The sequence below is a fragment of the Hypanus sabinus genome, chromosome X1 (genome assembly GCF_030144855.1).
Source record: "Hypanus sabinus isolate sHypSab1 chromosome X1, sHypSab1.hap1, whole genome shotgun sequence".
In the NCBI taxonomy this organism is placed as follows: domain Eukaryota; kingdom Metazoa; phylum Chordata; class Chondrichthyes; order Myliobatiformes; family Dasyatidae; genus Hypanus; species Hypanus sabinus.
In genome coordinates, this window is record NC_082738.1 from 35,193,107 (window position 1) to 35,217,802 (window position 24,696).

Here is a 24,696-nt window from a genome sequence, read left to right on the forward strand (position 1 = left end):
CGGTCCTGGTACTCCAGTGGGAGTTTGGTGAGATTGAGGGTTTCCTATCTCCACAGATTTACAAGATGAGCTTATCTGAGGTTTCAGCCAGGTGGTCCAACAGGCGAGTCCCCAACTCAGCAGTGACCCGGATGACCAGGGCATGTGTGGAGAGCCAGGGATAACCCAAGATGAGGAGTGTTGGGCAAGGCGATCAGGTGGATAGACTCGCGGTGCTCTCTGATACTCGTGTGCACACTATGACCATCCCAGACCCTAAAGGACATTCATCGGTGGCTGTGATGCAGAAGGGTTGAGAGACAGGCAGGGAGGGAGTCCAAATTGCATACACAAAGTCTAGTCCAGAGTTGCCTGCTACAGCAGAGTCTCCTGTGTGCATAGAGCTGTCGGGGTGTTGAGGACAGAGAGGGTGAGTCGGAATGAGAGGCCAGGAGGAGCTTAACAGACAGAAGGTCCCTCGTCTCTACCTGGTGGTGTTGTGCACAGGTTGTTTCTCCATCGACGCTTGTGCTCTTGGGGAGGTTAAGGGAGCTCTCCCTAACTGCATGGGTTCAGGGGGGCATTGCTGATGAAGGTCCTACCGACTGAAATGGTTTTTGGAATGGAACTGAGGTTCTGGCTGATGATCTGGAGGAGCGTTCCACAAGACAGTTGTCAGTTCAGAGAGCCAGAGTGATGGGGCTTTCAAGCTCAGTGGGCATTTCTCGGGTAGACAGCTCATCTTTCAAGCATGCCAAGAGACCATGATGGTAATGGGCCAGCAGCGCTTTCGCATTCCAGCTGCACTCTGCCACAAGGGTCCTGAATTCTGTGGTGTAATCCAGCACCGAGCACGAACCTTGATGCTGGCAAAGTATCTAACCCCAGTGAACCTCAGTGGTGAACTCCTCATTTGTTATAAATGGGCATTTATTTGTCCCGGGTCAGGGCTCGCCCATTCAAGAGAGAGATGGCGAAGGCAATCTTGGCTTGACACGTAGTGCAAGACGCACTGGGACAGAGAGTTGCAGCTTTGGGTTGGGGATCCATCGAAGCCTTGGGGCCAGATTCCGGGGCTTGGAGGGAGGCTGTTCACGGTTGTGGGGTGGTATACCGAGACGGAGATTTGGAAGAGTGGTGAGCAGATGATCAATTGTTCCCAACTGCTTTTGGATTGTGTGCTCATATCGACAGACGACTTGCTTTAAGCGAGGAATCTCTGCTGGGTCAATCGGTGAATTGCCCATCCTGTCGGAGAATATAGAGGAGGATTGACCCAAACACAGATTTAGTGATGAGCGATAACTTTAATAATCAACTGCAAAATAGTAAGCCACAAGGGGTTACAAAATGAAAGAGAACAGATACTTAATATGACAAGGCAATGAGGTAACTGAAGACTAGGAGCAGCTGGTAGAGAGACTGGGCGGTTCATATGAGTGAATAAGGATTGGGGCTGAGAGCTGGGTTAAATAGGCTGCAGGTGATGAGTTGGAAAAAAGTGGCAGGTGACTTGTGTTAGTTGGGTGGAGACTGGGAGGAGCCTGCATGTGCAGGCCTGACTCCTTCAGTTGAAAAGCCTCTTGATACAGTCATTTAGGTGTGATGCCAGAGAGTGAATTGAGTGGCTTGATTAAAAGACAAACTCCTCATTGAAGGTATTTTCTTCTTTAAAAATCTGTGTGTGCATGTAACTGGGTAAGCTTTGGAAGTCTAACTGGTGGTAACATCTTCAGGAAACAGTGCTTTCACTGGGGAATTAATGTATAGAATTTGTATCTTATATAACAATGCTGTAATCTGTACAAACTGACAAATGTTGTGCCTGGGATCTAAAGTTCTAGAATTTTTAAGTTCTTCACAGTAACTGCATTGTACCCAATTTGATCGGTTTTAGAAATTGTGTTCTTTTAAAATTGAGACATTATTAGCAAGGGTTTGGATGTGGATTGGCTATGTGTGAAGTAGTAATCAGAATGAAAAATTTATGCTTTATAACTGCTTGTCAGAATCTGCATTGGAATAAATGGGAAGTTGTCTGTGTGGATGATCCCAAAGGGGATTATACCTTTGAGGATCTAATATTATTAAATTCTGAAAGGTTTACCAGCTGAATGGTTTGTTGGCTAAATAAACTTTCTCCCGTGATACTGATTTATATTGCTAATAGTGTCCTAGGTTTAGTTGTTAGTCTGTGCTGAGTCTGATGTATTTTGTTTCTGAGTTGGCAGTAAAAGGGTGCCACTGATGGCCTTGGTACCTGGAAGCTGGGTGTCCTGCTGTTGATGAAACTCAAGTGAACTTGAAATTGGATTTAGGATTGGGTTGGAACCAACTTGTGAATCTCACGTCCCTCCCTTCCTTCCTGTTCCATATGTCAATGATCCACATCTGCCTCTATACAAATGCCTGAGGAGTGGACATTTCCCTGGAGCCAAGGCTTTCTAAATTGGGCACCTGACTTGACAGCTTAAGACTCCAACAACTTCTTCCTAGAGCAGATTTTGTTCTCATTTGGTCTCTCTGTCTCTCTCTGATAATTTTTACTCTGGAACTGGCACAGCACAAAATAAACAAAAGATTAAGAACCTAATAATAAAAAACACGATAAATATACAAGCATATATACATTGATTTTGTGTTTATAAAGTGATGCTGCATTTAGGAGTGTCTGTACGTAAGGTGATTGGCAAGAAATAATAAAGTAGTAGTGGAGTTGGTGGGTGGAGGTGTTGCTCAGCCTGACTGCTTGGGGAAAGTAACTGTTTTGAGTCTGGTGGTCCTGGCGTGGACACTACGTAGCCTCCTCCCTGACGGGAGATGGGCAAACAGATCATGAGCAGGGTGGGTGATCCTTCATGATGTTGCTGGCCTTTTTCCAGCACCTTTCTGTGTATATGTGGCTAGGCTGGTGCTAGTGATGCATTGGGGAGTTTTGACTAGCTGTTCTGGAGCCTTTGTGCCTGCTGTAAACAGTGATGCAGCTTGTTGGGATGTTCCCCAGTATCTGTCTGTAGAGTGACGCGAGTTTAGATGTGCAAAGTCCAGCTCTCTTCAGAAAGCAGAGGCCATCTGAATCTAATGATGAATTCTCATTAATATGGCCCTTGGTAAACAAGCTTTAATCCAAAGTCAACCCTGGAATAATATTTGCCAGGTAAATTATACTGACACAGGGGTTCTGGCATAAACACTTCTTCACAGAACAAAAATCCAGCAGTCCAAGTTTTGCCTGACTCTGGCCAGTGCAAACATTGCTGCAGTTACAGTGAATTCTGTTCTGTTGCCTGGCAACATTGGTGTCAGAGGTGAGCAAAGTTATTTGGATGAACGATATTTCAATGGTTTGATAAAATAAATCTGCAGCTGCTATCTTAAATTTGTTTCTGAAAATAATTTCAAAATGGAGGTAAGCCAAGTTTGGATTAAGTGAGCACAGTATGTCTTGTTCGGTGGAAATTTATCAACAAGGGCATCAAGTTGCTGGTTATAGTTTTGCGTGTTTATTTTTGACTGTAAATGAGTTTTAAAAATTTATTAAGTGGTTTTCATACCATAGGTGCTTGCTGTATCCTCAAATTAAGTCAACAATATCCCCAGCCATTTACACGACAAACCAGCCAAACAAGTTGATACCTGGCATTCCTCAGTGCAAGTTTTGAAGTTCTCTGCAACAATACGATGGCTCAGTGGGTGAATGCACCCAACCCACCCATCAATGTGGCGCACACATACAGGGAAAAATCCCGTATTTGATCCTTAGCAAATCTGATGTGTGTCAATGTCAACAAAAGAGATTCTGCAGATACTGGAAATCCAGAACAACACACATGAAATTCCGGAGGAACTCGGCAGGTCAGGCAGCATTCATGGAAAGGAATATCCATGGTCTCCCCTACTACCATGATGAAGCCACTCTCAGGTTGGAGGAACAACACTTCATATTCTGTCTGGCTGGCCTTCACCCTGATAGCACAAACATCGATTTCTCTAACCTGGTAATTGTTCTCTTCTGCCCCCCCCCCCCACTTCTTTAATTCCCTGCTCTGGCTCCCCTCTTTTTTTTTCTCTTCTTGCCTGCCAATCTCCCCCTCTAGTGTCCTTTTTCCTTCCCTTTCTCCAGTAGTCCACTCTGTTCTCCTATCCAACTAACCTACTAACTGGTACATCTTGGACTGTGGGAGAAAACCAGAAAACCTGGAGAAAACCCATGTATTCCATGGGGAGGATGTACAGACTCAGCATTGAGCCAAAAGCTGTAATAGCCACTAACCACTATTCTGCCAGCTCAAAACCACCCCCCCCCCCAAACAGTATCCAAAGCGGTATACTTGTTATTTGAAGGGAATTACCACATGGGTGTCCTGCGCTAGCTTCATACACCCTCCCCACCACCCCCCGACAGTCAACTATGTCTCCCCTACCCCTCCTGTGTCCTGCACCTCAGTTGTAACTACCTCTGTGTATCTCCTGCCCCTGTGCGTCCCGAATAACCTGAAGGTCATCCAACTCCAGTTTCCTAAAGCAGCCTATAAGAAGCTGCAGGTGTAGTCGGCAGGGACACCAGAGGACTCCCCCTCTTTCCTCTTCCCACATCCCACAAAAGGAGCATACCACTGACCTGGCTAGCATTTCTACTGCTCTAAGTGTGCAATAAAAAAGGAAACTTGCCATCACCTCTGCCTGTCTTGACACAAAGCCTCAAGCTCTTCACTTTAACACTGGCCTACTCAAACAATGGCAGCTCCACTTAAACCTAACGAAGTGCCTGATTACTCAGTTATCTCAAGCCGGTCAAAAAGTCCCAAATCTGGCACCTCAAGCAATTGCTCATACAATCTAAAACCTGCTGAAAAGCATGATATGGTAACTACTGTTTTTTTTAAAAATAAATTCCATGTTGGTCATTAAATCTGAATTCCACAACAGCATTGTGGGATTTGAGAGCTAATGATAAATGAATTTGTCAGGGCACAACTCGTAGGAATTAGTGAATATAAGGGAAAACTCACTCAACAGGGCTATTGTCTTTTAAGTGTGCATATTTTTTCTTTACGATCAAGTTGCAGAAATCTACAGACTTTTTAGGTTTATGACACAGCTATTTTATTTTAAAGCCTCACTATCAAATGGTTCCTTCAGGTTGTTATAGCTGGGGTTGGTAAGGGGGACAAGCTCCCACTACTTGTTAAATGCTCTCAATGGTGTGCATCTCAAATAGCCTCTAACAACCAGGTCCAGCTCCTGGCTTTCACATGGGGCTTAGCTACTAGCCTAGTGGAACTGTTTCTACTGATGAGAAGGGGCAAAGGCGGGTCGTGTAGGAGAAGGAAAACTCTGATCTCAAACTTCCACTGTAGCTATACCCACTTGTGAGGAAGGCTTCAGGAGCAAACCCCAGGGGGGTGGGGGAATCTGGGTCTGGAGTCCCTAAGGCAGTCCTACATCGAGTTCAACACTGACTGGCAACTCCTGCGACACCACTGGTACCAAACTGTATTGGTCTCTGCCGTTCCTTTCGAATCATCAGATGCGTGGAGAGGGGGAACTTGCTACATGGGCAACAGCTTGCTCTCCATTTCGTACTGCCCAGGCTTCTGTATCTAGACAGCCAGGGTGCAACATCCATGGTCAACTCTGACCAACTCATCAAAAGTTAAAATATTGCTTCTGGACAGTTTGTACATAAAGTCCCATACAATGTCCAATTAATGAAATCAATGGATTATGTCTATTCCCAAAACTTGTGAAATGTATAATGCAGTCTTTTTATAAAATGACTTAATTTGGTTTTTTTTTAAGTGAGAAATGGCACATGAGTCACATGCCAAAGAATCACCCTTGGAAAATGTGTTTGTAAACTGAAATTTTGCATGAAATGTAGCTTCATTGGATTGATAACTGGGCTTGATCATCTGGTGTACTCCATTAGAATCTCTGAATGCCTTTCTTTGGGTGTGTTTTAAATGGTGAAGATTGTCAATACAGAAAGGCTGGATTTGATGCAATTGGACCCTGTCATTGGGATGTGTGTGTGTGTGTGTCTGTCCCCTGGACCTAATGTGCACTCTGGTGCACTTTAGTTGTTATAGCAACTGATTGATACTATAGTCTGAGCACTTGCCCATTAGGGTAGCTGGGAAAAGAACCATTGCAAAGAAATGTAGTCACTACATTGAAGATGATGTAAGTACTAAAGTGGTTTAAATCACAAAATCTTCCTTGGGACTGAAGATGTGGTGTTTAGACAGGGGACATTTTGATTTGACAAATGGGAGACTTGGGAGCTAGATGCATCATTTGTTCCATGTACAAATTGTAGCTTTGTGAAATTGTAGCCCCCTCTATATACCCATGACTGTTTTGCCAACCACGCCCCCAATCTGCTACTTAAATTTGCTGACGACACTACACTGATTAGCCTAATCTCAAATGATAATGAGGCAGTTTACAGAGGAGAAGTCATCATAGTGGTGTCAAGGAAACCGCCTCTCCCTCAATGTCACAAAAACAAAGCAGCAGGCTGTGGATTACAGGAGGAATGGAGACAGGCTAACCCCTATTGACATCAATGGATCTGGGGTTGAGAGGGTAAACAGCTTTAGTTCCTCAGCATCCACATCACCGAGGACCTCGCGTGGTCTGTACACACCGGCTGTGTGGTGAAAAAGGCACAACAGCGCCTCTTTCACCTCAGATGGTTGAAGTTTGGTGTGGGCCCCCAAATCCTAAGAACTTTCTACAGGGGCACAACTGAGAGCATCCTGACCGGCTGCATCACTGCCAGGTACGGGAACTGTACTTCCTTCAATCGCAGGACTCTGCAGAGAGTGGTGTGGACAGCCCAGCGCATCTGTAGATGTGAACTTCCCACTATTCAGGACATTTACAAAGACGGGTGTGTTTTTTTTTCTTAAAGGGGCCCAGAGGATCACTTGCACATTTAGACGGAGATGTAATGTACAAATTTTTACTCCATGTATGTGAAGGATGTAAGTAATTCAATTCAACTTGTCCAATTGGCAAGCTATGCTATCACTAAGTAATGTTCAAAGTTCAATCTAAATTTATTACATATGTCACCATATGCTATCCTGAAATTCATTTTCTTGCATGATTTCTCAGTAGATATGAAGAAATACAATAGAATCAATGGAAAAAAATGCACACGAGCGAAAGACAGATGATCAACCAATGTGAAAATACAAAAAAAAAACTATTACCAATAAATGTTGAGAATATGAGTTGTTGTGTCCTTGAGAGTGAGTCCTTGGGTAATGGTCACAGTTGAGGTGATATTCACTTGTCCTGTCTCCACAATACTGGGGAAATCAATTTCAGATCGTCTGAACCAATACAGATTTGTGCAATAAAAAGCAGCCATTAAACCTTTAAACTTTGTCTTGGTTCTCAGCCTGAGCAATCAAAAACAAAATGTAATCTCCCCATCGTCTCATACTAATCCCAACATGAAGCCACAATATTTGGGACCAAGTGACAAATCACATTTAAGCAAGAGAGAACACACAAGGGACTGGAATTAAGTCCCACTTCAGCAATGTTCATTTTTAAATGATGTAAAAGGAGACTATTTCTAGCAAGTCTGTGCTGGCTCAGACCAACTCCATCAACCTCATTTTCTTCCATTATTTCTCAATACCCTATCCCTAGGGACAATTAACTCGCGAGGCAACACATTTTTGGGATGTGGGAGGAAGCACACACAGTCATGCAGAGGATGAGCACAAACTCTGCACAGACAGCACCTGAGATCAGGGTCATGGTGACAGCAGCACTAACTTGAGTACAAATTGCCTAGGCTGGTCTCCCATTACAGTGGGATGTGCCTTGCATAGCACTGACAGATTGCAGTCCTTTAGCTGAAACATTAACAGTGTTAAGCTGCTTTCCCTTGTGGGTGGATGTAATGGACTCTGGTAATATTTTGTTAAAAACCATGGAGTTGTCCCTGGTGTCCTGGGCAGTATTTATTTCTCAATCAACTTTAATTGAAAACAAGATCTTTATCTCGTTTGTTTTAAGAGGTTTGCTGCACTGCCACTTGTATTTCAAAAATGCTTCATTGACTGAGCAGTGCTTTAATCTTTGAAGGTTAAGAAAGCTGACCTAGCAGTGGCTGCATATGATAACGGACCTACAGCTGGGCAACTGGAGATAACTGAGCAAGGTAATGTGTGTACAGGATTGGGTGAGGTAATTACAAATGAGCCTTGTACATGTACAATGTACTGTGTATGTTAGTCAAACTGTGGGGTGGGGGAAGAGATTGTGTCCCTAGAAAACGGTCTCTATCACTATGTTCTACACTGCAAAGCTGCATCATCTGTGTACACATGAAGACATTCAAATTGGGGGAAAAACACATTGTTTATTTGTTCTCCCCCCTCCCCACCTCCACAAATGTTGTAAGAGCAAATTTTACTCCATATTGTATTTTTTTTTTGAGAAATTTGAGAATTCTGTATGAGCAAATTTCTGTTACTCCAACAGCCATAACGTGGGTGGAGGGTGGGGGTTGGGGGTGTCCACCTGTATACTGCTATAGGTGAATGAGGTTAATTTTATGCGCAGAATTTGTACCAAATGCAGCAATCCACTTTCTTTTGGAAGAATTACCCTGTTTTATTGGGAGAAATTTCAGTAGTTTTCATCCCTTGTTGTTCTACTGATTGTACTGTATATGCCAGTGGTTTATTTATTTCTATTTATTTACAGATACAGCACAGAATGGGCCCTACTGGCCATTCAAGCCGTGCCGCCCACTGATATAACCCAAGCCTAATCACAAGACAATTTACAGAAACCAATAAACCTACTAACTGATACGTCTTTGAACTGTGGGAGGAAACCGGAGCACCCGGTGGAAACCCACGAGCACACGGGAAGGAACGTACAAACTTGCTTATGGAGGACGCCAGGATTGAACTCTGAACTCCGCCATGAGCTATAATAGTGTCATGCTAACTGCTATGTTATTGTGGCGTGGTTTTTGTTTCGCCCACCCCTTGACTTGTCATATTTTCTGTGCTGGAGTATACCCCATCAATATTTTACTGTAAGTGGCTTGATACTTGGATTTTAATTGTAGTAATTACTTTTCAGTAGGGTGGGTGGGGAGAAAACTGGGAGCTTTCCAGCACTGCTGTTCAGCAAAAGAGCTTGCAGTAAATGAGACCAGTCCAAGGCCCTTGCACTGGGCCATGTTCATTTCAGGCTGGCATTTGGATTGTTGAGAGGAAACCCTTTTTAACTCTACATTGCTGTAATTTCACAAATACTGTGGTTTTTATGGAATGAGGTGATTGGGCAAAAACCTGGCACATGGAGTTCAATGTGGGGAAGTGGGAGGTCAAGAGCTTTGAGAGTAATCAAAAGGCAGATTGTTACCTAAATGGAGAGAGACTGCAAGTGAGTGAAGTTCAGAAGGATTTGGGTGTTCCAGTGCATGGGTCATGAGAAGTTAGCAGGCAGGTCCAACAAATAGTTAAAGGGGCCAAATGTCATATTGGCCTTTGTTGCAAAAGGGTTGGAGTTTAAGGAAAAAGTTTTGTTACAGCCATACAGGGTGTTGATGTGGCCACTCTTGGTGGAAAAATGTGCCCAGTTTTGATCCCCTTTCAATATCGTAGCATAAGCAGCAATCTAAAAGAAATTCACCAGGCTAATTACAGCAATGAGAGGGTCAACCTTTCTAGAGAGGCTAGACAATTTGGATTTCTATTCCTTGGAGCTCAGAAGAATGAGGCATGACATTTAAGTATTTAAGATCTTGAGGGGGGGCTTCATTTAAAGCTGAGGTGGATGGAAGTCTGCCCTTCTCCAAAGATTGAGAAATTGAGGGTTTTGGGGGACTGACATAGAAGTGAAGTTGAGGCCAGTGTAGATCAGCCCCTATCATATTGAATAATGGGCAGTCTTAAGTGACCTGGTGGCCTACTCCTGCGATGTTCTTGTGTATTATTTGCAGCCATGTTCCCAAGCCTGAAATTCCTATCTCTGAATCCTTGCACAGAAGAAAAAGTAACTGTAGATATTAAAATCTAAGAACAGAAAATGCTGGAAGTACTCAAAGTCAGGCAGTATCTATAAAGAGAAAATGTTAGTAATTCGGGCCAATGTCCCCATCAATGGATTTAATGTTCTCATGAAAGACCTTTGATCTGAAGGCAGGATTTCTGTGTCTCTCTATGTCACTTGACCTGCTGAGCACTTACACCATTTTGTGCTGTTTCCAACCTGCTACTACACCCTAAGTCAATGGTAGAGTTGCCTGCTCTCTAAAAATTCATTCAGCACCTTTAGATTTGAAGATTATTTTTCTGGACACTGCTGTAAATATTTCTAGAGGAAAAAAAGTCAAGGTATTTAAAAATAAAACTCAGATAACTAAGTGCTTCAAAAGAAGATCAATCTAAAGTACTGAAGAGCGGATGAAAAGGGGACTGTGAGAAGTGTAATGGTGGATTGTTAAAGCATAGAGTGGAGACAAAACTGAACAAGATTCAGTTTTACAGTGAAACCCATCATGTTTGATTTAAGTATCTTCCTTCTTTGGTTCCAGCTTGTACAGGTCAAATTTGCAATGGTCTAATCCATTTCAAATGCAACCACTGAATACGTCTTTATGCCTTTTCATCAGCATGATGAGTGGTAAAGCATCTTTGCAAAATGTGTGCACATGCAGTTTGCCACAATGGGCACTTGGATGTCTGTTTTGCATCAAAACACTGCTTTGCCCCTGTCTTTGAAGGAATGGTTAGAGGCTACTTGACTGTGTTTTATTCCAAGAGTAATTTTTGTTGTTTATCTAAAGAACTAATTGTTCACAAGTGATGAGCTGGATCATTTTTAATTGGGATCTGGCTATTGCCTGCTTCAAGTAATCCAGGATAGGCTGTAAATGTAAGTTGGTCTATTCTCGATAACTTGCATCAGGAGATGGTCTGCATCGCATCTTCAAACATTGTTGTGTGTTCTGCATTTTGGACCTTCCATGGTTCTGACCTGTAAGAAGTGTATCTAGCATTTAGTACAGCCACACTGCATGGGGTTCACATCAACTGTAACTAACCAACAGAAGATCTTGAAGAAAATGAATGGAAGCTGGGGTCTGAGCTGTGGAGGAATGCTAATTATGTGTGTTATTCTCAACAAATGCTCAAAGCATTCTTAAGTACTGCAGCAGAGTAATTATTATGGTTCTTGACACAACACTTCTCCTCCTGTAAGGTAGCATTGCTAAAGCTTCCATGTCCTTTTAAGTTAAGGACACTCGAGGGTTGTGAGACAACTCCCAGGTAATGAAGGGGATTTGCTGGGTCTAGTACTACTTCTAATTGGCCCTTGTGTTCTGCTTTTAGCTGTATGTTTTCAAGAGCCCCTGCATGAATAGGGAGCTATTTGAACACTTGCTATTTGCAGGCATTTTGGCAAATGTATCCATTCCCTTTCAGTGGCACTGAACTGGTTAAAAAGAAATTCGTTAGGATTTTTCTTGAATTGCAAAATACACTCAGTGGCCACTTTATTAGGTACACCTGTTCTAATCGGCCAGTCATGTGGTAGCAACTTAATTCATAAAAGCATGCAGACACGGTCAAGAGCTTCAGTTGTTGTTCAGTACAAACATCAGAATGGGGAAGAAATGTGATCCAGGTGAGTTTGACCCTGGAATGATTGTTGGTTCCAGACAGGATGGTTTGAATATCTCAAACCGCTGATCTTCTGGGATTTTTCCTCTGAGGTTGGGTAGCACTATAACTAGAGGTCATGGGTTAAAGGTAAAAAGTGAAAAGCTTAAAGAGAGATGGGGGAACCTTTGTCACAGTAGAGAAATTGCAGGGCCCTGGCAGAGGTGTTCACCATGTCTTTGAGGTGCCGGAGGAGAGCTAATGTTTTTCAGCAAAGGCTCTAAGGGTAAATTGGGAAATTATAGACAGTAGTGGATAAGTTATTGGAATGTGTTCTAAGGGACAGGGTGTTTGAGTATTTGGATAGACGGGCAGATTAGGGATAGTCAGCATGACTTTGTGCATGGTAGGTCATGTCTAACCAATCTTAAGAGTTTTTCCAAAAAGTCACCAGAAGAGTTGGTGAAGGCAAGGCAGTAGATGTGGTCTACCTGGACTTTATCAAGGCCTTTGACAAGGTCCCGCATGGGAGGTTGGTCAGGAACGTTCAATTGCTCAGCGTTCATGATGAGGTAGTAAATTGGCTTTGTGGGAGAAGCCAGAGAGTGGTAGTAAAGGCTTACCTCTCTGACTGGAGGCCTGTGACTAGTGATATGTCGCAAGGATCGGTGCTGGGTCTGTTGTTGTTTGTCATCTATATCAGTAATCTGGCTGATAATGCGGTAAACTGGATCAGCAAATTTGCAGATGATACCAAGATTGGGGGCGTAGTAGACAGCGAGGAAGGCTATCAATGTTTGTAGTGGGATTAGGACCAACTGGAAAAATGTGCTGAAAAACAGCAGATGGAATTTAATACAGATAAGTGTGAGATGTTGCACTTTGGGAGGACAATCCAGGGTAGGACTTACACAGTGGGGGTAGGGCACTGAGGAGGGTGTTAGAACAGAGGGATCAGAGAATACAGAGCCATAATTCCTTGAAAGTGGTCTCTCAGGTAGTTAAGGTTATAAAGAAAGCTTTTGGCACATTGACCTTCTTAAATCTGGACATTGAGTACAGCAGCTAGGATGTCAGGTTGTGGTTGTATAAGATGCTGGTGAGGCTAAAGTTGGAGCATTGTGTACAGTTCTGTTCACCTACCTACAGGAAAGATATCAAGGATGTTGCCAGGACTTGAGGACCTGAGTTATAGAGAAAGCTTGACTAGGTTAGGATTTTATTCCCTGGAGTGCAGGAGAGTGAGGGGAGTTTTGATTGAGGTGTGTATAGATAGGGTAAATGCAGCAAATTTTTTTCCACTGAGGTTGAGTAATACTAGAGCTGGTTAAGGGTGAGAGATGAAATATTTAAGGTGTACTTGAGGGGGAACATCTTCACTCGGAGGGTGGTTTGAGTATTGAACAAGCTGCGGTGATGCAGGCTCGATTGCAATACTTAAGGGAAGTTTGGATAAGTGCGTGGTGGGAGTGGTTTGGAGGGTAAGGACAAGGTGTGGGTTTACGGCACCATGCAGAACAACAGTTTGCCACAGCCTAGATAGGCTGATGGGCCTTTCTTTGCTGTAGTGCTCTATGTCTATCTGACTATGTTCCTATCTATGCCTTTCATAAATTTGTTTCGCTGTATCAGGTCCCCACCCTCTTCCTGTGCTGTTTGAGCTGTTCATCTGACAAGCTGGTTATCTAGATTCTACATGTTATTTTTCATGGGGATGTATGTGTTGCAGGTGATGAAGGTCAACCATGGGATGAGACTCCAGCATGATGGGGAACATAGAACAGAGGACACTACAGTAGTGTAGGCTCTTTAGCCCACCATGTTATGCCAACCTTCTCACCTACTCTAATACCAATTTAAGCCTTCCCTCCTACATACAAAAATGTACCATCTGAGAGTTTCTTAAATGCTCATAATCTATCTGCCTCTTCTACTACCCCAGGCAACATGCTCAATGCGCCCTCCAATCTTCTGGTAGTACTCCTGAGGCCAGTGAGGATCCAGTGTGAATAACCTCAACTCTAAATTGATTCCACAATGTATGGACTGATTTTTCAAGGATGCTATACTTCATGTTCTGTAAAAATTATTTATTTATTCATTTGCAGTTTGTTAACTTTTGCATATTGGTTATTTGTCAGTCTTTGTAGCTTTACATTGATTCTATTTCTTTGTTCTAATGTGAATGCCTGCAAGAAATGAATCTCAATTTTGTATATGGTGACATATATGTACTTTGATAATAAATTTACTTTGGACTCTGGACTATGGAGGTCAGTGACAAAGATGCAGCTATCTGTTCCCTTGTTTCTCATTGTAACCTGTGGTATGTTGCGCCTGGCCCCAGGGACTTAGTTGTCCTGATGTTTTTCAAAATTTCTTTCCTAATGTTGACATGTTCCAGCATATCAGCCTGCTTTATGCTGTCTTCACAAACGTCAAGGTCCCTCTTACTGGTGAATACTGAAGCAACGTATTCATTAGGGACTTTTCCTACCTCCTCCAACTCCAGACACATGTTTCCTCTGCTATCCCAGATCAGTCCTACCCTCACTCTGGTCATCCTCCTGTTCCTCACATATGTGTAGAACACTTTGGGGTTTCCCTTTATCCTGTTCACCAAGGCCTTCTCATGGTCCCTTCTAGCTCTCCCAAGTCCATTCTTCAGCTCCTTCCTGGATGCTATGTAACTCTCTCTCGAGGGCTGCGTGATCTTGGGTTCCTAAACCTTAAATTTCTCCCTAATAGCATTGTAATTCCCCCTCTCCTAATTAAATACTTTCCCATACCTTCTAATCCTATCTGTCTCCAAAACTGTAGTAAAACTATATGGGAGTTGTCAGTGTCTCCAAAACGCTCCCCCACTGAGAAATCTGACACCTGAACAGGTTCATTACCTGGCACGAGATCCAGTTTGACCTCTCTTCTAGTTGGCCTGCCTACATATTGAGTCAGGAATCCTTTCTCGATGCATCTCATAATTTCCAACCCACCTAAGTGTTTTGCGCTAAGGAGGTGCCAATCAATATTGGGGAAGTTAAGCCCCCATGATAACTGCTTTTTTTTTGTACCTTTCTGCCTCCCGATTTCTTTTTTTTTCCCTCAGTGTCTCTGGTACCACTGGGGGCATGGGGGGGGGGGGGGGTGTCTATAGAATACTCCCAATAGAGTGATTACTCCCTCCCTGTTTCTTGCTTCCATGCACACTGTAGACACTCAGTAAACATTCCCTCCATGATATTCTTTGTATGCAGCTGTGTTGCTCTCCCTGATTTAAAAGAAAGCTACTCCCTCTGCTCTTTTACCTCTCTAGTCACTTTTGAAACATCTAAGCCCTGGAACGTTCATTCCTGCCGTTGTGACGGCCAAGTCTCTGTAGTGGTCATAACTCTGTATTTTCACGTACTCATCCCCACTGACTCCAGTGTTCCTCTACCAACTGCCTACCCTTCCTCACAGTCTCTCGACATGCTGCATCTACCTATACACCAACTGCCCCATCCTCTGCCCTATCACTCTGGTTTGAGCCCTCCTCAACAGCTCTAGCAAAGCTGCCCCCAAGGATATTGGACCTGCTCAAGTGCAAAAGTAACCTGTCCTTTTTGTACAGGTCACACCTTCCCCCAAAAGCGATCCCAATGATCCATAAATCTGAAACCCTGCATCAATTCCTCAGTCACACATATACGCTTACTATCGAGGGAAACAGCCACAGGGGTACTCTGCACTGGCTGCCCATTCCCTTTTCCTCTACTGGCCTCCTGCAACTTGGAGAAAGAATTTAAAATAAAGCTTTGCTCAGAACTCTGATTGACCTTTTACTCAGCAGCCTTGGAGCAAATGTAACAGCTTCTGTTACAGCAAGGAGTTGTTTGCAGAATCATTTGGGTACTGTAAACCATTCTGATCAGGAAATTGATGTCCGATAAAATATGCCATTCTGAACAAAAAATATTAAAGTAAAAGCCATAGCATCATCACTTCAGTAACCATGTGTTTGTTATCTTTGGGGAAAATCTTTTAATGTTATAATACATGTTGTTTTAAACTATGCTCAGAGTTCCTTTTCACAATACTTACAACTGTATGTAGTGTTTTTGTTAAAAAATAAGGTTGAAATAAACATTTCAGGATGTCAGGATTTCATTCCTGTAGGTAGGTGGCAGTATGGTGTTTCTGGATTTCATGGCCTTTTCTGGATAGCCAGGAAATTTTTGTTTGAAAGCAAAATAGCAAATGTTAGCTGCTCTGACTCTTGGGAAACAGTTGTGGGATATTTAAAATGAAGGAGATCACACTGCACTGTTCTTTGTGGGGTGGGTTGGGGGTGTGGAGGGAATGAGGGAACTTGAAGGAGACATCATTTTGGGGGGGGGGAGGAAATTATATCATCAAAAGTTAATGCTATTAAAACATGAAATATTTTTCCACAATAATCACTAATGTACTGTATGTACACTTCCTTCACATGTTCTTTAACAAGCCTTGCAGGTTGAATGAGAGATGATCAAAAACTCCTGCATTTTCCTTCTATTTTGGTGAATAATTGTAGCCATTTTTTTTTGGTTCAATTGCTTGTGAGCAAGTCTAGGTGGAATCTAATTTTTAGTGTCCCCTGTTCTGTATCCTGTATAGTGGAGTAATTTTTCCCCCTCTCTCATAATGTTTGACCATAATGAGACAACTTGTTGCATGAAGGATCTTTTGTATCAAAATATTTACAAACAAGACCAGAAAACAGATTTTAATTGAGCTACAAGTTTCCACTCTAGGAAACTCTGCCGAAGGGGAATAAAGTTGGGTTATTCAAACCACTCCCCCTTTTTTGGCATTTGTTATTTATTGAGATACACAGCGTGGAGTTGACCCAACGAGCCACACCACCCAGCAAGCCACCTATTTAACCCTAGCCTAATCACAGGATAATTTACACTAATAGTGGCACGCTACTGTGGCGCAGATTTTCTCATCTGGTCAGTGGTTTTCACACCACTAACCTGGCTCAATATCCTATCTGCATTTAATTAAAAGATAAGGTTGAATTAATACTTCTCCACTCACCATATCCACTCAGCACTTCATGCTCAATTCTTTGTGTGGCAGTAGGATCCAGACACCTCCAGAGGCAAGCTCGTAGATAGCTAATGCAGGCTCCAGCTCAGACATGGAACGGGAACCATCAGAAATATTAAATGGCCCATTGTATAACAAGCTTCTCTTTACCCCTTGACACCACCTTCCATTGTCAGTTTTGTAGGATCAAAAATAACTTGTTTTGCCAGTTAATTAGATCATGGTGATCTTACCTCTAATCTGTTTTCTGCCATTAGTTTTGGAATATTTCCAGCGACTCAACAGCATCTTTTCTGAAGGAGAGTTGGAGATCTGCTTGGGCATAAAATTAAAACATGACCCTGGCCAATCCAAACCTGAGGGCTTATCGCTTGATACTCGACCCAATTCAAGCCTGACATGTAGTCTGGCCTCATCACGTTCGGGTCACCAGACTCCAGGGAGATTTATAATGCATTGTGTAGAAAACAGTGTTTTCTGATACAGCCCCTGATTGGCCTTTGTCTAACTTCAAGACCTCCAATGCTACCATAACTTTCCTGAAGTGAGGTGCTAAAGGAATATTACTGTTATGTTTTGTAACTCCAAAACAAAACTAATTAAAGAAAAACATGGAGCCAGGAGATACTTGATTTTAATTTTTAGTTTCATTTTTACTTTAAGCAAGGTGCATGGTGGCATGATGACGTATGCCATTCATGTACTTTTTCAGAAAACCATAATGAATTATGTAAACAACAAAGAATGCTTAATCAAACAACAAATTTACATTAATACCCAAATATTACTGAAATATTGAATACACAACACTTCTCCCTGCTCAGCTGTAAACTCCAGCTCAATATAGAATGCATCTTAACTTATATATGCAGCAGGGTAATTTTAAAATTGTCCCATTTAGGCCTAAAAGTTTAACTACTATAGAGGATTTCTTACTCTTGAGGGATAACATCTTTCCTGAACTAGGGGGGTGGAGGTGGGAGGTGGTGGGGGAATCACTCTGCTTGGCAGGTGAGACTTGTGCCTATGAAACAATCTCAGGTTCTGGGGACCCCTAGTGGTGGTTGTAGGAATTGACTCTGGAACTACAGAAAGTGGTTCTGACATCTCTGGACAACTTTCTTCTCCAGTAATTGACTCTGCTCTCCTCAACTGATCAATTTGTCATCTCCAGATGACATCAGATGCAATCTCCACTGTGCAGGAGAGTGGTCTAGTTTAGTCAGTCAATATTTAGAAAGTTTCAATGAGATCCCCCCTCGTACTTCTAAACTCCAGTGAGTGCAGCCCTAGAGCCACTGAACACTCCCCATATTCCCTTTTATTCCTGAGATCATTCTTGTGAAGTTCCTCTGGATCCTCTCCAATGTAAGTGCATCCTTTCTTAGACAAGGGGCCCAGAACTGCTCACAATACTCTGTGTGGTCTGACCAATAGTTTATAAAGCCTCAGCATTACATCCTTGCTTTTGTATTCTAGCCGGCTCGAAATGAATGCTAACTTTGCATTTGCCTTCCTTACCATCAACTCAGCCTGCAGGTTATCCTTTAGGGAATCCTGCATGAAGACTCCCAAGTCCCTTTGCACCTCTGAATTCTGAATTTGCTCCCATTTAGAAAATAGCCTACACCTTTATTCCTCCTACCGAAGTACATGACCATCCACTTCCATACACTGTATTCCATCTACCTCTTCTTTGCCCATTTTCCTAATGTAAGTCCTTCTGCAGACTCTGCTTCCTCAATACTACCTGCCGCTCCACCTATCTTTGTATTGTCTGCAAACTTGTCCATGAAGCCATCAATTCCATTAACCAAATCATTGACATATAACGTGAAAAGAAGCAGTCCCAACACCGACATCTGCAGCACACCACTAGTCGCTGGCTGCCAACCAGAAAAAGCCCTCTTTGTTCCCACTCTTTGCCTCCTCCTGGTCAGCCAATCTTCTACCCATGCTAGTATCGTTCCTGTAATACCATGTAATACCTCTGCTCTTGTTTAGCAGCCTTGTGTGCAGCACCTTGTCAAAGGCTTCTGAAAATCCAAGTACACAACATCCACTGACTCTCCTTTGTCTATCCTGTTTGTTATCTCCTCAAAGAATTCCAACAGGTTTATCAGGAAGCCATGCTAATTTGGCCTATTTTATCATGTTCATTCAAGTACCCGGGAATCTCATTCTTAGCAAATGGACCTCAACATCTGCCCAACCACTAAGGTCAGACTACCTGGCCTATAGTTTCTTTTCTTCATTTGCAATTTTCCACTCTTACAGAACCATTCCAGAATCTAGTCATTCTTGAAAGATCATTACTGATGCATCCACAATCTCTTCAGCCACCTCTTTCAGTACCCTGTGGTGTAGTCCATCTGGTCCAGGTGACTTATTTACCTTCAGACCTTTTAGCTTCCCAAGCACCTTCTCCTGAGTAATAGCAACTCCACTCACTTCTGTTCCCTGACACTCACAAATTTCTGGCATATTGCCCATGTTTTTCACAGTGAAGACTAACGCAAATACTTAATGATTTTGTCCACCATTTCCATGTCCCCCATTACCACCCCTCCAGCATCATTTTCCAGCAGTCTGATATCCACTCGCCTCTGCTTTATTTTTTATATATCTGAAAAATCTTTTTGTATCTTTTATCCTACCTTGATATTTCATCTTTTCTCTCCTTATTGCTTTTTTAGTTGCTTTCTGTTGGTTTTTAAAAACTTCACAAATCTTTAGCATCCCACTGTTGTATGCCCTCTCTTGCTTTTATGCTGACTCTAACTTCCAATGTCATTCTCCTTTTAGAATACTACTTCTTTGGGATGTAACAATCCTGCACTTTCCAAATTGCTCCCAGAAATTCCAGCCATTTCTGCTCTGCCATCATCCCTGCTAGTGTCCCCTTCCAATCAATTTGGGCAGCTCTTCTCTCGTGCCTCTGTAATTCCCGTTACTCCACAGTAATACTGATATATCTGACTTTTGCTTCTCCTTCTCAAACTCTAGGGTGAATCCTATCATAGAGGATAACATATACTTACAAAAAAAAAACATTTATTTCCCTATTTAAAAAATGACTCAACCCCCTGAATCTCTCTCTTAAAACATGCAAGCTTGCTCTATTTTCTGTTTTGAATGCAAGAATTTTAAGATACAATGCAGCAAGTAATGTCATTTCAAAGAAAGCATGGCAGTGCCTCTACGTAGAAGTTTGCGCAGATTCCTCATGTCATTGAAGACTTGGACAACTTTCTATCGACGCACCATGGAGAGAATACTGACTGGTTTCATTACTACCTAGTATGGAAACACCAGTTTTCTACTTACCGCTACCATGGAAGGAGGTACAGAAGCCTTAGGTCCCGTACCATCAGGCTTGGGAACAGTTATTCAGTTATTGCCCCTCAACTATCAGGCTCCTAAACCAGCATGGATAAATAACTTCACTCACCACAACCCTGTACACAACCTATGGACTCAATTTCAGGGACTCTGCAACTCATGTTCAGTATTATTTTTTCACTTTTTTGTTATTGTCATTATTATTGCATTTGCAGAGTTTGTCTTTTGCACAATGGTTGCTTGCCAGTCAGTGTGTAATTTTTCATTGACTCTCTTGCATCTCTTTATTTTACTGTGAATGCTAACAAGAAAATGAATCTCAGGGTAGTATTTGATGACATACATGTAGTTTCAACGCTTCTCAGGCTTCCAGGCTGGAAGCCAAAGAAGAGTTTGTCCACCATATATGCCAGGAAAGCATTAGATCCTTTTTCATATATGTATGTACTTTGAATTTTGAACAAAAACTGGAGGTAGTGCCCATGTATGAACACAAGTTACATTACAATAATGCTTGAAGTCAAGGTATCGGACCGATGTGAAATGACTGTTGTCTCTGGTGGGAGCATATACAACATGCACGGGCAATCTTATAATTAGAATAATGCCAGTTAGGAAGGAAATTGGGTCACATTTTTCATAAAGGCTAAAGAAATTTATGAGTTGGCTAAGCTTGGCTCGGAAAAGCGAAGAAGCTTTATCTGAAGGCATTAGATTTTCTGTGAGTGGACAATTTGATGTTGGAATCCCACTTTTAATAAACACGCTTTTCTTCAGCTTGACGCACAGAGCAAAACAGAGCCTCTGGCAAAGTTTCTGTGCTGTGGCTCCATTTCTAGAAAAGCGCGTGTCATTGAAAAAACAGTTCTATGGTGTCTTTGGATATCTTTAATTTGGGTGGGGGGGTGAACATTCGAGGCCTCAGTCTCAGCCTTTGCCTGACCCAAGACCCAGCATGGCTCATTTTGTGCCAGATAGTTGACTGGTGGCACAACAGTAGGTGCTGCTGCTTCACATCTCCAGGAACCCTGGTTTGATCCTGGCCTCTGGTGCTGATCCTGTGGATCTTTCTTGTTCTCGCTGTGCCTCTGTGGGTGCCCTAAATGGTGTGTTGGTTGGTAAGTTAATTGGCTCATGTAAATTGCCCTAGTGCAAGTGTGTGGTAGGAGCTTTGGAGATGTTAGCCCATAAGACAGAAGAGCAGAATTAGGCTATTTTGTCAATTGAGTCAGCTCCACCATTCCATCATAGCTGATTTATTATCCCTTTCAACCCCATTTTTCTGCCTTCTACCTGTAACCTTTGATGTTCTTACTAATCAAACACCTCTCAAACTCCACTTTAAATATACCCATTGACTTGGCCTCTAGAGCCGTCTGTGGCAATGAATTCCACAGTTTCACTACTCTCTGGCTAAAGAAATTCTTCCTCATCTTTGTTCTGAGGGACATCTTTATGTGTCCTCCGGTCCCAGACTCCCCCCACTATAGGAAACATCCGCTCCATGTCCTGTCTATCTAGGCCTTTCAATATTTGATATAGTTCAATGAAATCCCCCTCTTTCTTCTAAACTCCAGTGAGTATGGGCCCAGAGCCTTCAATCGCTCCTCATGCATTAACCCTTTCATTCCCAGGATCACCCTTGTGAACCTCCTCTGGACCCTCTCCAATGCCAGCCTATCCTTTCTCAGGTAAGAGGCCCAAAGCTGCTCACAATAATCCAAGTGCAGTCTGACCAGTGCTTTACAAAGCCTCAGCATCACATCCTTGCTCTCACATTCCAGTCCTCTCAAAATGAATGCTAACATTGCAGTTGCCTTCCTCATCACCAGCTCAACCTGCAAGTTAACCTTTAGGGAATCCTGCACAAGGACTCCCAAGTCCCTCTGCCTGTCTGATTTCTGAATTTTCTTCCCGAGACCATATGCTTTCCTACACTGTATTCCATCTGCCACTTCTTTGCCCATTCTCCTAATCTAAGTCCCTCTGTAGACTTCCTGCTTCCTCAACACTACATGCCCCTTTATCTAATGAAGGGCCTCGGCCCGAAATGTCGACAGTGCTTCTCCCTACAGATGCTGCCTGGCCTGCTGTGTTCCACCAGCATTTTGTGTGTGTTGTTGTTTGAATTTCCAGCATCTGCAGATTTCCTCGTGTTTGCCCCTTTATCTATCTATGTTGATGGGCATTTGGAAGAGGATGGTCTACCAAGAAATAATTAGAAGAATCGGATTGCTCTGAGAGCTGGCATAGACTTAATAGACCAAATGGCCTATTATGATGTATGAAATATGAAACTTGGCCACATAGCCAGAGATGAACACCTTTTAGATTATTGAGTATAACTTGTCGGCTACCTGTCCCCGCCCATCACTACCTTCATCTACAAGCTTTCAGATGGCACCACTGTAGTGGGATGACTCTCAAATAACAATGAGCTAGAGAACCGAATGACATGGTGTCATAACAACAATCTTTCCCTCAATGTCAGCAGTGGCTTCGGGGGGGGGGGGGGGGGGGCGTGGCACACATGCTCCTATCTACATTGAAGGGGGTTGAGAGCTTCAATTTCCTGGGCGTGAACATCACCAACAGCCTGGCCTGGTCCAAACACATAGACTCCTTGGCTGAGAGAGCTCACAAACATCCATGATTCTTCAGGAGGCTAAATGAATTTGGCATGTCCCTTTGACCCTTAACAATTTTCATAGATATACCATAGAAAGCACTGCATTTTTTTTAAAGTCCATCTCCCATAGGCCACCATCAGTAGCTCGACAGGGTCCTCTGTCCTGGGCCAGTCTTTCAAGTTGCTCCTCTACATGAAGATCCTTCCTCTCCCAGAGACGTCTTTTGAGCCTCTTTGGCATATCTGTAGATCTCGGTTTATATGGGATGGGGTGTCTAGCCCTTTGTCCAACCCTTCTCCTTTCGCACCTGGGCTTGGGACTGTCTATGGTGGAGTTAAAGCATTGTATCCAGATGAATGGGTGCATACTGCCTTGGTGTGGTAAATGCATGTGACTGCAGGAAACTGCAGAGAGTTGTGGGTATGGCTCAGCGCATCACAGGAACCAGCTTCCCTGCCACGGACTCCGTCAACACTTCTCGCTACCTCCGTAGAGCAGCCAACATGATCAAAGACCCGATCCACACTGGACGTTCTCCCTTCTCCCATCAGCCAGAAGATACAAAATCCTGAAAGCACACAGCACCAGGCTCAAGGACAGCTCCTACCCCGCTGGTATCAGACTATTGAACAGTTCCCTAGTATGATAAGATGGATTCCTGATCTAACAATCTACCTCATTCTGGCCAATCCACTTGCACGGCATGGTATAGTGTTCTGTAATAGTTTATTCTGTATTCTGTTATTGTGCTATTGGATTCCCTTGTACTATCTCAATGCACTGATGTGGTGAATCGATACACCGTTTGTATATGCATGGCATGCAAAGCAAAATTTTTCCACTGTACCTTGGTACATTTAACAATATTTTGCCAATTTACAAACACTCCTTGGCATTTCATGTCTAATCTTGGGGTGTGATTGCTTCAACCTGTGACTACCTGAGTGGCGGCCTTTAAAAGGACAGGCTCTAACCACCCTCCCGATTATCTGTAATGCCAGGGGAGACTAGTGAGCAGGAGGAATGAATGGCTTTGCAGTCAGTCATATTTCCGTGAGTTTGGATTAACAGCATCTTTTGTTCTCTTTCTTTAAATCCAAACAGATGAAATCATGTGCAATGCAAATACACGGCAACGCCCAGAACAGCTAGAACGCACCATCTGGTACCTCTTTGAACTCTGATTGCAAGTGATTCTGCGTTTGTCTCTGCCTGATCTCCCGCTCTCCTCTCATCCCAGCCTACAGCTGAGTTTTGATCAGTGAACCATTGAGGTAATGTACATGTAAGTTTATCATAAAGCTCTTCAGTTCTCATTCTTACATAGGACAGCTCCTGACATTTGCAGGTCACTGGTTCAGGACAGTGCACAAATGTTATCATTCTCATTCTTGTTAAAGATCAGCAATGTAGAGCCTTGAGGGGCAGTCTTGAGAAATTAATCAGTTGAGGACTGTTCTTTCACTTGGACATTTCACTGAATTTTCTTGTCTGTTGTTTCTCCTGTTTGTTGCTTTATCTTAAATACAGCCAGTGAAATTGTTTAATGGGGAAACCGATGTTATGAGTAAGGGAACATTCACTGTTCAAAAAGAAGCGGTACAACTCCATGCTTGGAATTTCTTGAAACTGCATTGATACAACAAACACAGAAGTATACATGATAGATATGCCTGTGGGTTACTCTGAGCTCTACTTATGCTTTCAGTTCTTGTATAGTTCCCATTACTCTCCAAGAAACAAACATTGCTTGGAGGTTAATCTGGGAGGGAAATCACAGGGGTTAAAATATAACAGCTTTGGACTTCCTGTGAACTCTTTTAGATATAGATTTTTAAATATTGAAGGTAGGGAAAAGATTGTTTAGCTGAGAGTGAAGAGTCATCAATTAGGTAACAAAAAATCTTCCTGATTGGGGCTCAGTGTGGACTGGTATGTTGGGTGAGCAGGGAAGGTGTAGCAGGAGGCAGGGGTTATGTTGCCAAACTTCCAGAAGTTCGTTCAACCAGAGTTGTCAACCC

General features: G+C 42.9%; 1 protein-coding gene across 5 annotated transcripts in view; it reads left to right on the forward strand.

Annotated features, from left to right (window-relative positions):
• The window catches only part of avil (advillin), a 99,795-nt gene that overhangs the window by 14,209 nt on the left and 60,890 nt on the right, over positions 1-24,696 (forward strand). For 2 of the 5 annotated variants that reach the window (XM_059956360.1, XM_059956358.1), the window contains exons 3-5: positions 8,092-8,167; positions 8,716-9,055; positions 23,780-23,949. The gene's annotated coding sequence lies outside the window, so the exon portion shown is untranslated. Of the gene's footprint in view, positions 1-8,091; positions 8,168-8,715; positions 9,056-23,779; positions 23,961-24,696 lie in introns of all 5 variants that reach the window. The other 3 variants (XM_059956362.1, XM_059956361.1, XM_059956359.1) reach the window with 2 other exon arrangements.